General features: G+C 42.7%; 1 pseudogene; it reads right to left on the bottom strand.

The window, feature by feature from the left end:
* Window positions 1-1,441: 1,441 nt before the first annotated feature.
* LOC149281462 (U2 spliceosomal RNA) lies at window positions 1,442-1,603 on the bottom strand (annotated as a pseudogene).
* Between the last annotated feature and the right edge of the window lie 12,658 nt (window positions 1,604-14,261).

Here is a 14,261-nt window from a genome sequence, read left to right as displayed (position 1 = left end):
CACTCTGCCTCCAGAAAAGCCTTATGCCCCCTATATGCCACTCTGCCTCCCCGATATGCTTTATACCCTCCTATATGCTCCCCTGCCCCATGATATGCCTTTTAACCCCCTTTATGCCACTCTGCCTCCAGATATGCCTTTTGACCCCCTATATGTCACTCTGCATCCAGAAATGCCTTATACCCCTATATGCAACTCTGGCATATAGGGGGTTAAAAGGCATATCATGGGACAGAGTGGCATATAGGGGGGTATAAGGCATTTCTGGAGGCAGAGTGGCATATAGGGGGACACACATACACACACATGCCGATTTTTTTTGTTTTTAACAAATACAAAAAAATATTATACAGTACAAAAAATACATTGGTTTACTCACCTTCTGCTTCTCTTGACTTCCGTCCTCTGGTAGCTGCACACTGTTCTCCTCTATGCTGACAGGAAGTCACTGACCTGACATCCGGTGCTGCAGCAGTCTGAGTGCGAGGGGGCGGAGCTTTCACCCCTCACGCTGCTCCCATCACTACGCAGCCATCAGATGGCTGGGAATGTAATCTAAACGGCCGATGCGTGCTACTTTAACACTTTTTTTTAATTTATATGGTAAGCTGGATCGGCTTGCCATATAAAGTAAAAAAAAAAAGTATTAAAGCAGAGCCGGCCGGCGGCATCAGCACGCATCGGCCGTTTAGATTACATTCCCAGCAGTCTGATGGCCGCATAGTGATGGGAGCATTTTGCCCCAATTAATCTGCCTGTGCCATTTATGTCCCCCACAAATCCTGCCTGTGCCATTTCTGCCCCAACCAACCTGCTTGTGTCAATCCTGCCCCCAAAGAGCCTGTCTGTATTATTTCTGCCCCTCAAACAGTCCGTCTGTGTAATTTTTGCCCCCTTCAACACGTATTCAGCCATACTAACACACAAACATTTACTAAGGGTGCATGTAGTTTACATTAAATGTATTCTTTCCTTGCCCTTTTTAAGATGCCCCTATCATTATTTTTCTTTCATTTAAGGGACAATAGCATCTCCCTCTTTACTAATAGACTAATGACTGAAGCAAGTCAGTCCAAATCAGGACACTTCTTCAATACTTACATGAACGAAAGAAAGGAGAGTTGGGTCAGTAACATGCATGGGCACTGATACTCGCACACAAGCACTATTTAAGCAACTTCCAATCGTGCCTCAAAAAGGAGAAAAATCCCTTCCAGCTTTCTCGCTGAAGCGATAACAAATTTTGTCTTTTCCACCAGTTGAAGACTGAATGGAGACGGCGTGTTCTCTGTACAGTCCTACTAACGAGCAGGTCATCAGAGTATGGCTGGTATTGTCCCCCAATGTATTTGTATAGGAGCATATAAAAATATAAAGACACTTTGTAAACAAATTATCTAGCCTTCCTTTATAACTAAGTTGTTGCATTCCTTTGTATTCAAGGTGGGGTCCTAGAGGTACTGCAATACCAGAATAATGTGTGAAGCCGACAGAGCAAGCTCTTCCTCCATCTCCATGTTCTAAAAATCCATTTAATATGTTGTCCCCAGATAGGATATTAAACTGATAACACTTGATATCAGCCAAAATGTTGAGAAACCATTCAATACCTCTTTTTATATTTGCCAATATCTTACCGGCCCTTGCCAGCAGCTGCCTGACATTGAACACTGTAGCCAATTGTATTGTCTACAATTATACCCAAGTCCTCCTCGTTTAATGATTACCCTAACACAACCTCCGTTTAAGGTATAATTTCCACATTTATTTTTTCCTAAAATGCATAACTTTTCATTTGTCAACATTAAATCTCATCTGCCACTTGCCTGCCCAGTGCTCCAATTTGACCCAATCTCATCGCAGGGAAGTAACATCTAGTTCTGACTTACTGTTTTACAGGTATTTTATCTCATTTTGTGTCTGACACGTGGCACAGTATTAGACAAAATGTTTCTCCAGAATGTTATCCCTTAACAAGCTTTCAAATGATTTCTCCAAGAAAGATGTTAGGCTCACAGGTCTGTAATTACCCGGCTGAGTTTTGAATATTGCTACCAGCTCTGCTTTACGCCTGTCTTTTGGCACTCGACCGTGTACCATCTGGCCCTGGAGCTTTATCCATATTAACACTTCTAATTATCAATTGCAATTGGAGAGGTAGATCGGGTAAGTAAGGGGCCACTGTCAGACAGCGTCCTAGTGCGCCAATCCGGGGCTTGTCTGCAGTTCCAAGCCCTCTCCTCATTCTCACTCCTTTATAAAACTATAGCGTCAGAGGCTTAGCTGTGATGTCAATTTAAATTTACTGAGAGGGTGGTAAATAAGTGGAATAGCCTCCCAAGCAGAGGTGGTAACTGTTAATAGTGATATATGTATGCCTATTCTGAACAAAAGACCAGATCAAGGACCAAATATAGTTTAAGGACATGACAGCAAGGGCGACCTCTGCAAGGTGGGCTGAATGTTATGTACTGCCAAATCCTAGGTTCACCTTTAGAAAAGACAGAGGTGGTCACTGACAACGGATTACAAACCTTTGTCTCTCTGTCTTCTCCTGAATTGTCTATGACAAAGGGGTCTCCTGCAGAATCTTGGCCGGAAACCTCTAAACATATTTTGTTGCACTTGTAATTCTACAAACAACCCACAGTTCTTGGTGTCACTCTTGCTAACATGGCCATTTCTCACATTAACTTTTCGAGGGTTCGGATGTATTTTCCCCCTTGAGAGTGTGAAAGCCTTCTCCGTCTTTTGGCCAAGATCAAGTGAGTATCCGTGAGAGAGGGAAAACTTGGTCCTCTCTGAATATTGAGCCTCCTGGTATGGGGGCACTAGGGTCGCTCGGTGGGTTTACGTGGTGTGCAGGAGCACATTCACTTACATGGGAGTCTAAGAGCACTTGAATTGTTTTTAGTTATTTTTTTCAGTATACGAACATTACAAAATTCAGTTGCAAAGGGGGACAGACAAAAATGTAAAGGGTCTCAGCTGTCATATGCATTACGTACAGTGTTTATGCAAGTGTATATGATGGCTATGGAGCCCTACTTGCTGATCGCAGTGTGATCAGCATACAGATCAGGAGGAAGAGAGAAATTTCTCTCGCTTCCCAAAAATGGAAAAACAAAGTTAGGGGTAAAATGAAATATAAATTAAAAAAAAGAAATCAGATGTATGAGAGATCCCCAAAAGGGAAAACCCCCCCCAAAAAATAAAATAAATGAAAAAATATTTTTAAAGTTACCCTTAGCCCTACCACTAAAAATAATCAAAAAATCACTACCCCCAATCCCCTTAAGTCACTATCTGAAGGCCCATGTAAGTATTGAAGAAGTGTCCTGACTTAAATGAAAGAAAAATAATGATAGGGGCATCTTAAAAAGGGCAAGGAAAGACAATACATTTAATGTAAACTACATGCACCCTTAGTAAATGTTTGTGTGTTAGCATGGCTGAATACGTCTTGAAGGGGGCAAAAATTACACAGACGGACTGTTTGAAGGGCAGAAATAATACAGACAGGCTCTTTGGGGGCAGGATTGACACAAGCAGGTTGGTTGGGGCAGAAATGGCACAGGCAGGATTTGTGGGGGACATAAATGGCACAGGCAGATTAATTGGGGCAAAATGGCACAGGCAGGCTGTTTGGGGGCACAGATAGTATAGACATACTGTTTGGGGGGGCAAAGGTTTCACAGACAGGTTGTTTGAGGCAAAGGTGGCACTGTGGTACAAGTTGCTTGTGAAGTCAGGCGGCCATTTGCCAGGTACTTATTTGGGCCTTTTAATACTTTTTGGTTCCAGGTATTTATATAATAATGAATTATTTTGTTATCATTACGGAACAATTTAATATGGTTTTAGAAGGATGATTTTCTATTTGGATGCTGCATACCTCCCAACACTATTGTTTTATGAGATGTAGTTGGAGCCATGGTCAGGTGGCAGGGCTTTGTCAAGACATTTACGTGACCTTTTGACTTACTGATTTATAAGGCATTTCTAAGAAAAAGAATGTATTTTACTTACACAAGTTGATTTATAACTTATAGCTGATTTCTTTTTATACACATTATTGGGACTCTTAGGACCGTAGAACACTGTGATACACTCATACCCAGCAAACATTCTGAAAGCCTACAAAAAGGGCATTGTGGAAGAAAGAAGGACAGAGTGAAGTCTGCTTGAGAATTAAGGGCCAACTACCATCTAGCGCCAAAAGGACTACCAAACAAAAGTGACCGGGTGCCTAGGGATTGGTGATTTCTTGAACTTTCTCAGCATCGTTGTGTTTAAGAACCTTCATGTTGTGATACTGGCTTCTGCTGACAGAGGGGAGACCAGGCTGTCCTCATCCTGATCTCCCATGCATTGACCATCTTTGGTCGCTAAGTACCTGTCACAGGACCCCCCACTGCCATCAGCTGTGACAAACACTGATGTCAGCGGGACCGCCCATTGACGTCATAGGACCGCCCACTGCAGTCGGCGGGATGCACCCACCAAATTCAGCGCTGAAAAGGGATGGCTCCAGGTAGCTGGAGCCTGAATGTTCCCAGGTGTGATGATAACCTAGTATGCGGACTCTCATATCCAGCCATCAGTCGCACTTATGTTATCGGTGGCCGCTGGTCTTAAAGTGCAAGCGCCTTTATTTGGGGATGAAGTAACATTCTAAACTGGATGTATGTATCTAAATCTATATCTATATATATATCTATATTATATATACCGTATATATAGTATATATAATCACTATTTATAAAATACAGCAGATGTGTAGTAATTCTGTTAACCCTGTCTATGCTGGAGGGGGGAGTAATGCAGTAAGGTGGGTTAAATTGTAAGACAAAACAACTGCAGTGCGGACAGTGTGTTAGAGAGGGCTGATTACCTGGCATTCTGGTAATCACATTTTCTCTATTGCCATGGCAATGGATAACCATTTGTTTAGAATTGTGAAAGAACACCTCACTGCTCCTAAACGACTATCTAATCAGAATGATACCTATGATCATTTATAAATGTCCAATAAAATACTAATAATATATATATAGATAACTACATTATTAGAAATAATTAAAAATAAACGCCATCTCCTGTGTGCGTTCACATAGACTCACAAAAAGTCAGGCGCTGCTGCCTACCCTGCCTCGCAAAAGTCAGATTCAGTGGGACTCATCGTGGCGCTACAAATGCCGGACAGCCAGGGATTTAAAGAAGTTTTCCAAATGCAACATTTTTCTACATTTCCTACATTTAAATAAATCTGTGTAGTTATATTAGTTAGCTAATTAAAATGTCTGCTTCCGTTGTGTACACATAAGGTGGTGTGTATATGTATATATAGATATATATTTACATATATATATATATATATATATATATATATATAGTGCAATTTTAAAAATTGTTTAGATAAGTAACTGTAAAATGCAGGAATTTGAGTGAAAATAATGACAGATCAGCTATAAGTTCCCATTTTCAGAATTTGCGTGATTATTGCTTCACTTTTTTAACCCGCTACTTTGGTAAATTATTGCCTTTGCACGAGTGTGACTGAGAGAACAGAGAACGCTTTAGGATAGGAAGGGGAGTTTTGCCACCTTTTGCCACATATCTCCACTTTTAAGAGGTAAAATAGTCCCATATCCAAATATCTCCCAAACGTAAGCTATAGGTGGTTTAGTAAATAAATGTAGTTATGCTAAAAGCTGTCACGGTTACAGTCCTACTTGAAATTCCTTCCATGTGTGTTCTGTGTAAGCGTTGGCTGAGGAGGGCTGCCTGTGACTGGGGGCAGATATCCCCATTTTGAGAGGTCAGTGTGATTGAAACCTCTATCCCGGGATACTTTTTTACAATATTCACTTTATTTCTGCTACACTTTAAGAGGAAATAGTATTAAAAGGCCTGTTTTCTCCTTCAGTATAACTAGAGCTGTATGCAGTAATACCCCCCAGTGCTGTATACAGTAATAACCCCCAGTGCTGTATACAGTAATAACCCCCAATGCTGTATACAGTAATAACCCCCCAGTGCTGTATACAGTAATAACCCCCCAGCGCTGTATACAGTAATAACCCCCAGTGCTGTATACAGTAATGTTGGTCATGATTGGCAGACATCTGATTTTATTTCATTTTGTTCCAATAAACTCCTTTTATCTGCAGACCCGGAGACTTTACTCAGGTTTGAGCAATTGATACAACATATAACAATAATCACTTGTCTAAGCGAGTAATCCCAGGAGCCAATCTATCTATATATTTGATGCAAATGTATCTAACCCAATGTTTTGTGAAGTTTCACCCATCAACAGTGTAACCAAGTCGCCATAACCGCAAAGGATGTAACAGCCGCCAAGGTCTTCACAGATGATGGTTGGATCTTCACACCTTGGTGTCCGGGCGGCTTCACAAAAGCTTGGGTTTGTATCCAATATATAGATAGATTGGCTCCTGGGATTACTTTCTCCGTCACGTGATTATTGTGATATGTCATACCTGTGAAATTGCCTGCCTTGACCTTCGGCGTCTTGGTGGAGGAACCCAAGCCAGTATCTTCGCTCCCCGAGCAAGGGATTTGGTCATACCTACTGCCCTGATGAACCTGCGTAAAGCTTCCCAACTTTTCCATTGGTGCAAAATTGTTTATTCAAAATGGAATGAAATAATCATCATTTTGGAATGTTGAAGTTTAACGGCTTACTTCCTGTACAGGTGGGTGACAGCCTCATTACTGTTCCCACCCAGGGCCGGCCTTAGGGGTGTGCGACCTGTGCGACCGCACAGGGCGCCATGGTTGCAGGGGCGCCTGACTGGGACTTAGATTAAAGCATCGTTTTGTTTTTTTTTGTGTTTTTTTTAAAACTTTATTTAACATCATTCATGTTAAATAAAGTTTAAAAAAAAAATGATGCTTAAATCTAAGTCCCGGTCAGGGGCGCCGAGCGGTTGCTCGTGAAGTTCTCGGCAACCGCTCGGCACCCCTTACTCTCCGTGACTCCGTCGCTGTGCCGGCATCTCATGTTGAGCGCCGGACTATTCCGGCTCTCAACATGAAATGCCGGCACCGCGGCAGAGAGAGAAGACGGATGCCTCCCGCTCTCACCGCAGGACTCCGGCAACAAGGTAAGTGGGGGGGGGTGTAGTTTGAAGGGTGTAGTTTGAAGGGGCAGAGGGGGGGGTGTAGTTTGAAGGGGCAGAGGGGGGGGTGTAGTTTGAAGGGGCAGGGGGGGTGTAGTTTGAAGGGACAGGGGGGGTGTAGTTTGAATGGACAGGGGGGGTAGTTTGAAGGGGCAGAGGGGAGGGGTAGTTTGAGGGGCATGGGGGGGTAGTTTGAAGGGGCAGTGAGGGGGGCGCCAGAGGAGTAGTCCGCACAGGGCGCCACAACGCCTAAGGCCGGCTCTGTTCCCACCGATCTGACTCCATGGTTACTTAGCTTTTTGTGTTTTTGGATTTTCATGCAGGGCATCTGCACCACTTGGAAACAGGAAACGTCTCTCGTCATTGCCAACGTTCAACAGCTTGGGTGCCTGTATCCCACAGACAGTGGAAGTGTTATTTATTTCTCCTAGAGGAAAAAAATGTCAGATTCAATTCAAAGACTTTCTTTTGCTTCCTACCTTAAAGGGGAATTGTCACTGTCACAGCTTTTGCTATTACTAAATGGGATATATGTTTGTTCTTCCACCTCACTGCAATGTGATGGTGCTATATAACTCAATAAATAATAATACGTGTAGACCATTTTAGTGTTGTGTGTTTTAGCATGGATGTGTAGTGAATGAGCATGAATGTGTAAGTGTATGTGAGAGGGAGTGTATGTTAGCTTGAGTGTATGTTAGAATGTTAGTGTGAATGTGTGTGCCAGGGCGTATGTGAGTTATCACCAGAAGTTGCCTCAAGTCCATCCATGAATATGTAACTGTGTGAGAGGGAGTGTGTTTTGGCCTGGATGTATAGTGTGTGAGCATGAATGTGTGTGAGAAGAGGCGTATGTTAGCGTGAATGTATATTAGAACGTTAGCGTGAATGTGTGTGCCAGGGCATATGTGAGTTATCACCAGAAGGTGCTAGCCCCCCCCCCCCTGCATAACATCTATTGCACTGGCTACTGAACAGTTGACAACCTAACAAGCCGAGTTGGTAAGGAGCAGCTCCTGCGTTTAGCAGCTTGAGGCAACGTTCAATACCAAGATTCTGGGTGGGCTGCACTGAGTACCCTTGGATAGGTCACATAGAAAGCTATTGAGAAAAGTTGCACTGCATATTAAGCTATTCTGCAAAAAAAGTGTAATGTATCAAAAATACACAGATATTTTGAGAATCAAAAAGTTGTGATCATTCTTTTTTTTTTTAACCCCTGAGTTGCCACCTCTTTTGGTCTACTCGGGGAAAATTTCTGTTTGGTGAATAACCGACTGAACTGTGATTATAGTCTCATACAAACACATTATCTGCAAAGGCTGGGTCGTGGAAACTGTTGGCGCTATATAATATTTTTATTGTTTTATATAGCACCATCATATTCTGTAGCGCTGTACTATAGGTGTATATAAATGAAAGATAATTATAATGAAGATGCACCCATCCCCTGATCTCTGCTGATTTCAGGAGATATAGTTAATACTTTGTAACAGTAAGTAAGGATATCTCACGATGGAAACTGTTTCCCTTTCGGTGCGGGCTGATGTTAATATGTTATTTTTCTTGTGCCAATTCATGTAATAGTTCTGACTGTCTCCCTCTGTAAAGCACACAGTCTGTTTTATTTCTCTAATATGTGAATGGATTCACATCTAGGATCCCTTTAGATTGTAAGCTCATTTGATCAGGGCCCTCCTCACGTGTTTTTCATATTGCTGACCAGCCCAAGTAAAATGCTGCCCTGCGGTATGGAGGATGTATAACTGACAAACCGGTTCCCTTCCATGAGTCTATACTGCAGGGCAGTACTTTACCTGAGCTGGTCAGCGATATGAAGAACAAATACATGTGCTGGAAAACATGGCCGATGTGGTCACCCTAGCGATACCTCATAGGAAATCGCACAGCTATAGCTGCCATCAGCCACAAATTTGCTTGGACTGTCCTGACAGCTTCTGTGGTGGAAAGTATGCGGAGTAACGGGACTGCCAGGGACTCTGGATGCGTAATGTTCAAATTGTGTTCAAAATGGCTTTAGGAGTCCTTGAGGTTGGAGCTAGGATTAGTATCTTTCTTTACAATCTTAAGAGCAGCGTTACAATGTCAAACGGCATCATCAGGTATTCAGTTTCATTTGCAAAACTCATCTCACCAGCAACCACTTTCCATCATGGTTTCCTATCTATTATTTCTCGTCTTATTTCACCCTCTTCTCCTTTAGCTTCCAGCTTCCCTCCCTCCATAACAACCACAATGCACTCCACACCACTTCCGACCTCACCTCACATAAACCTCTCCTCCTTCTTAAAAGTTTGTCTAAGTAGGTGATGGCAGCATTCTCATGTTCCTGCCCAAGCGCTTTTTATAGGAATCTTTGAGATCTCCTGGCCACTGACTTTTCCGCATGAACTACAATCAAACCATCTTCGTCCACCTTCTATCTCCTCCTAATAGACTGTAAGCTCTCTAATGCTTACTCCTCCTACACCAGTATGTCTTCATTTGTATTCATGTTATTGGTCATTTTGTATTCTTCCATACCACAATAGAGCTATTGCTGGCGTATTACACATATAATGCACTCTAACGTATATATATATATATATATATATATATATATATATATATATATATATATATATATATATATATGGGTAAGGGAGATGGTGTGTATGGGTAAAAGATAGCTAGTATATTTGTATGGATAAGGGAGATGGCGTGTGTATGGGCAAAAGATATTTAGTATATATGTATGGGTAAAAGATATTTAGTATATATGTATGGGTAAGGGAGATGGTGTGTATGGGTAAAGGATAGTTAGTATATATGTATGGGTAAAGGGTAGTTAGTATAAATGTATGGGTAAAGGATAGTTAGTATAAATGTATGGGTAAAGGATAGTTAGTATATATATATATATATGTGTGGGTAAAGGATAGTTAGTATATATATGTGTGGGTAAAGGATAGTTAGTGTATATGTGTGGGTAAGGCACGCTGTATTTGTGTATATATACAGTATATATAGGTATTTTTTATTTAAAGAAACTTGAGTACCAGCACCTCATTTTTATTTTATTTATTTTTTACAAATAAAGCGCTGCCTGGCTGTCTTTGTATCGCTGCTGGTGGCGGTGAAATGCTTATCATGTCCACTACTGTGAATCATTGTGAAACTGTTACTAAAGTAACCAGAAGAACATCAGATACGCGTTATTATAGGAAACGCGCTTCCTAAAGACGAAATACGATATGAAGATGGGGGGTTTGTGTAAAGCATTGCTTCCCGAGTAATGTGGTGCAGTGTGGAGATTGTGACGCTGCAGTGTGTTGCGTTGCGAGTAGGGATACACTTTGCACACCTGGAGGTCATGAAGGTGCGGAGTTTGAGAGACATTTAGGGACGATTCTGCATCCCTGCGTGCAGCTGCGTGCCATTCATATCACTGCATCCGGGGAGACTTAACACTATTTACGAAGAGCTAAATACCCAACACCGTCCTTTAACACTCCTGATAACTTCATGTTTCTGAGAGGGGCAGGACTGGAAAAATCCCCCAATAAAGACGTTTTGATGGGTCTCAGGTTCAGGCCATTGAGAAAGCACAAGGGTTCAAGGAGTTTGTAACGCGGTACCAAGAAATAGCAGCGCCGATAAACGACCGCATGGAAACGGAGGACGCGATATATTTGCTTTAGAGACAGCCGTGAAACGTAAACAGCAATTCCGCTCCGAGCGAGTGGGTCATGTGACTAATGTGACGCGCGATCCACTGAAGCGCGTCAGGTGACTGTTCATAGAAACATTTGTTTAAAAACATACTGAGAGCTCGGAGGACACATCGTCACCTGATTTACTCAATCTGACGGGTGCTTGATGTAACTGGAAATACCCCTATTTGCTGTAATCACACACTCTACTCACTGTAATCACACGCTCTACTCACTGTAATCACACCCTTTACTCACTGTAATCACACGCTCTACTCACTGTAATCACACCCTCTACTCACTGCAATCACACGCTCTACTCACTGTAACCACACACTGAACTCACTGTAATCACACCCTCTACTCACTGCAATCACACACTCTACTCACAGTAATCACACACTAAACTCACTGTAATCACACGCTCTACTCACTGTAATCACACCCTCTACTCACTGTAATCACACGCTCTACTCACTGTAATCACACCCTCCACTCACTGTAATCACACGCTCTACTCGTTGTAATCACACCCTCTACTCGCTGTAATCACACCCTCTACTCACTGTAATAACATGCTCTACTCACTGTAATCACACCCTCCACTCACTGTTATAACATGCTCTACTCACTGTAATCACACCCTCCACTCACTGTAATCACACCCTCCACTCACTGTAATCACACCCTCCACTCACTGTAATCACACGCTCTACTCACTGTAATCACACCCTCTACTCACTGTAATCACACACTGAACTCTATGTAATCACACCCTCTACTCATTACAATCACACTCTCTACTCACTGTAACCACACACTCTACTCACAGTAATCACACACTAAACTCACTGTAATCACACGCTCTACTCACTGTAATCACACCCTCTACTCACTGTAATCACACACTGAACTCTATGTAATCACACCCTTTACTCACTGCAATCACACGCTCTACTCACTGTAACCACACACTGAACTCACTGTAATCACACCCTCTACTCACTGCAATCACACACTCTACTCACAGTAATCACACACTAAACTCACTGTAATCACACGCTCTACTCACTGTAAGCACACATTCTACTCACTGTAACCACATGCTCTACTGACTGTAATCACTTGCTCTACTCACTCTATCACACACAACTTGGCCACCCTTTACTCAGGGCAAATTGGGGCCATCGGTGAGAGGTCCGGAGGGGTAGATCCAGTGCCAGAAGCGGCCAGGGCTGCAGACATGGCCACCGGCCTGCCTTACCTGATCAGCGACCTTGCAGCGCTCAGCCTAGCAGCCGGGCAGATAGAATCGAGAGTGTCTTGTTAAAACTGGGACTGTTGGGTGGTATATTTTTATGGGGGTCCTGCAAAAATAGTTGGGATGGGGGCTGTTTTTATGTGGATGGGGCAAGAAATGAATTTGTAGGGCAAAACAGTGTCATGATTTTCCCATGACGGGGTACAAACAGAATGTGACATCAACGTGAGAATCGCATCACGACCTCACGGATTTGTGAAAAAACCCAAAATAAGATAAAACCCATTTCACTGAAACCAACAAAACCCCAGAATCATTAACCTGTTCTTCGCACGCAAGGAACACGTCTTCCCCGTAGCAAAAACCTACCGTGAGTGATGTTCTCGGGGTAAAATCAGGTCAATCTTGCCTCTAAAAAAGAAGCTAAATCTGAGCATTTTTAAATGCACTTCTCAAAAATGTATTGTTTCTATGGAAACCAAAAGCTTTACAGTTTCTATTTCTTATTATATTCTGAAGACCGTTCATATACCCCGGTATCCTCTGGTAAACTATCACCTCCCTAGTTTTTTTGGGGAGAAAACTACAATTGTCTCTAATAAACCTGCTTTTTTTTGAGACTATTCAATCTACACAGAAAAGCATAAAATGCGTAAAAAATAAAAATAAATAAAAAAACAGAAAAAAGTTTTTATTCCAAGGGTTTGCCTCGTTTTCTGCATTTGAAAAATGCAGCACAGTACAGTATTACTGCTTGAAATATTGTGTGAAAAATGCCATTTTCGAGATTAAGATGATTCATAGGTTAACAAGGCTGGCCCACCGGGCACACGCCATACCTGCGAACTCTCAGGGTATTTGCCCCAATCTCGGGGTGTCAGGGTAAAGGAGCAGATTCTCAGGGTCACACAGTCTGGAGCTCCTTCATACTCTACACCGCTGTGATCAGATAGAAGACTCCCAATCGGTGCTTTTGCTCCCAGTATGTTATGGTTGATATCCCTGCTTGAACACAGGTGACTTAGTTAAGTGTATCTTTAAAATCTGACAAGTCAAAGGGGTTAATGTTTCAGGTCCCGCTCATTTAGAAAGTTGGTGCAGTCAGTAGAAACATAGAATCCGCTAGCAGATCGGCCCCATTTTTCCTGCTGTAAAGACTCAAACCTTAATCAGTCGTTGTTCTCGCCTCTACCACTTCTGCTGGGAGGCTGTTCCACTTATCTTCCACCAAATCAATAAAGTAAAAACGTCTAAGCCTCTGGCCCTCTAGATTTAGGTTATGATCTCTTGTTCTAACATTTCTCCTGCTTTGAAATAAATTATCCTTCCGTACTTTATGTATTTAAATGTTTCTATCCCATCCCCCTCTCTCTCATCTCTCCCCCAATCCGTGCAGCGAGTAGAGTCTCTCGCGTTGGACCATAAACCACGTTACTTTCTCTTAAAAACAGCTTTACAAATAGCGTATTCCGTACTTCTCAAAGTCGCCAAAACTTTGAAAGTTACCTTGTGTTTCCATAGCAACAGATGAGATTTCCCCCCCCCAAGATCCATAGAGGGGATCAGAACTAGATTCCCTCAACTGTTCCAGAGCCAAATTAGCCAACCTCATTGCACGCAAGGAAGAGGGGAGGAGTCTGTCGGCATCCAATTATAACGCCAGGACGTCTGAAGTAATTTTCATAATTATGTGCAAATTAAAAATATTTTGGTTTTACGTAAACCTCCCAGAATCCGAAGGGGCCATCTGACTAGAGGACAGTCTGTGTGGGAAAATGGACTTCATTAGCTTTGCCGTAAAGCAATCAGCTCAGTGCAGTTTACCAGCGTTGTCTGCCACACGCACTTTATTATCGGGCGTTTTGGGACGGGAGTTTCCAGGCCTTCCTAGGCAGGTCGTACTCATACGTGGGAACGCTTCAGGTTTCAACCAGAGACTCTGGGTATCCGCCGCTTCTCTGGGTCGCAGGAGAAAGGTCCTGAAATGCCCCACTCCCCGCAAATTTAAATGGAGGAATGCCCCACAACGTCACCGATGGCGCCCACTGACTGTACCTGGGAACCTTCCGGGTTTGGCCCTGTGAACTCAAGAAGGGCTTCTTCTCCAGTTCTTCGGGTCAACACCCGAACGGGTCGCTC

This window comes from Sceloporus occidentalis, unplaced genomic scaffold, assembly GCF_023333645.1.
Source record: "Sceloporus occidentalis isolate IW3139 unplaced genomic scaffold, rSceOcc1.0.p SCAF_132, whole genome shotgun sequence".
In the NCBI taxonomy this organism is placed as follows: domain Eukaryota; kingdom Metazoa; phylum Chordata; class Lepidosauria; order Squamata; family Phrynosomatidae; genus Sceloporus; species Sceloporus occidentalis.
This window is presented reverse-complemented; position numbering and strand designations above follow the sequence as displayed.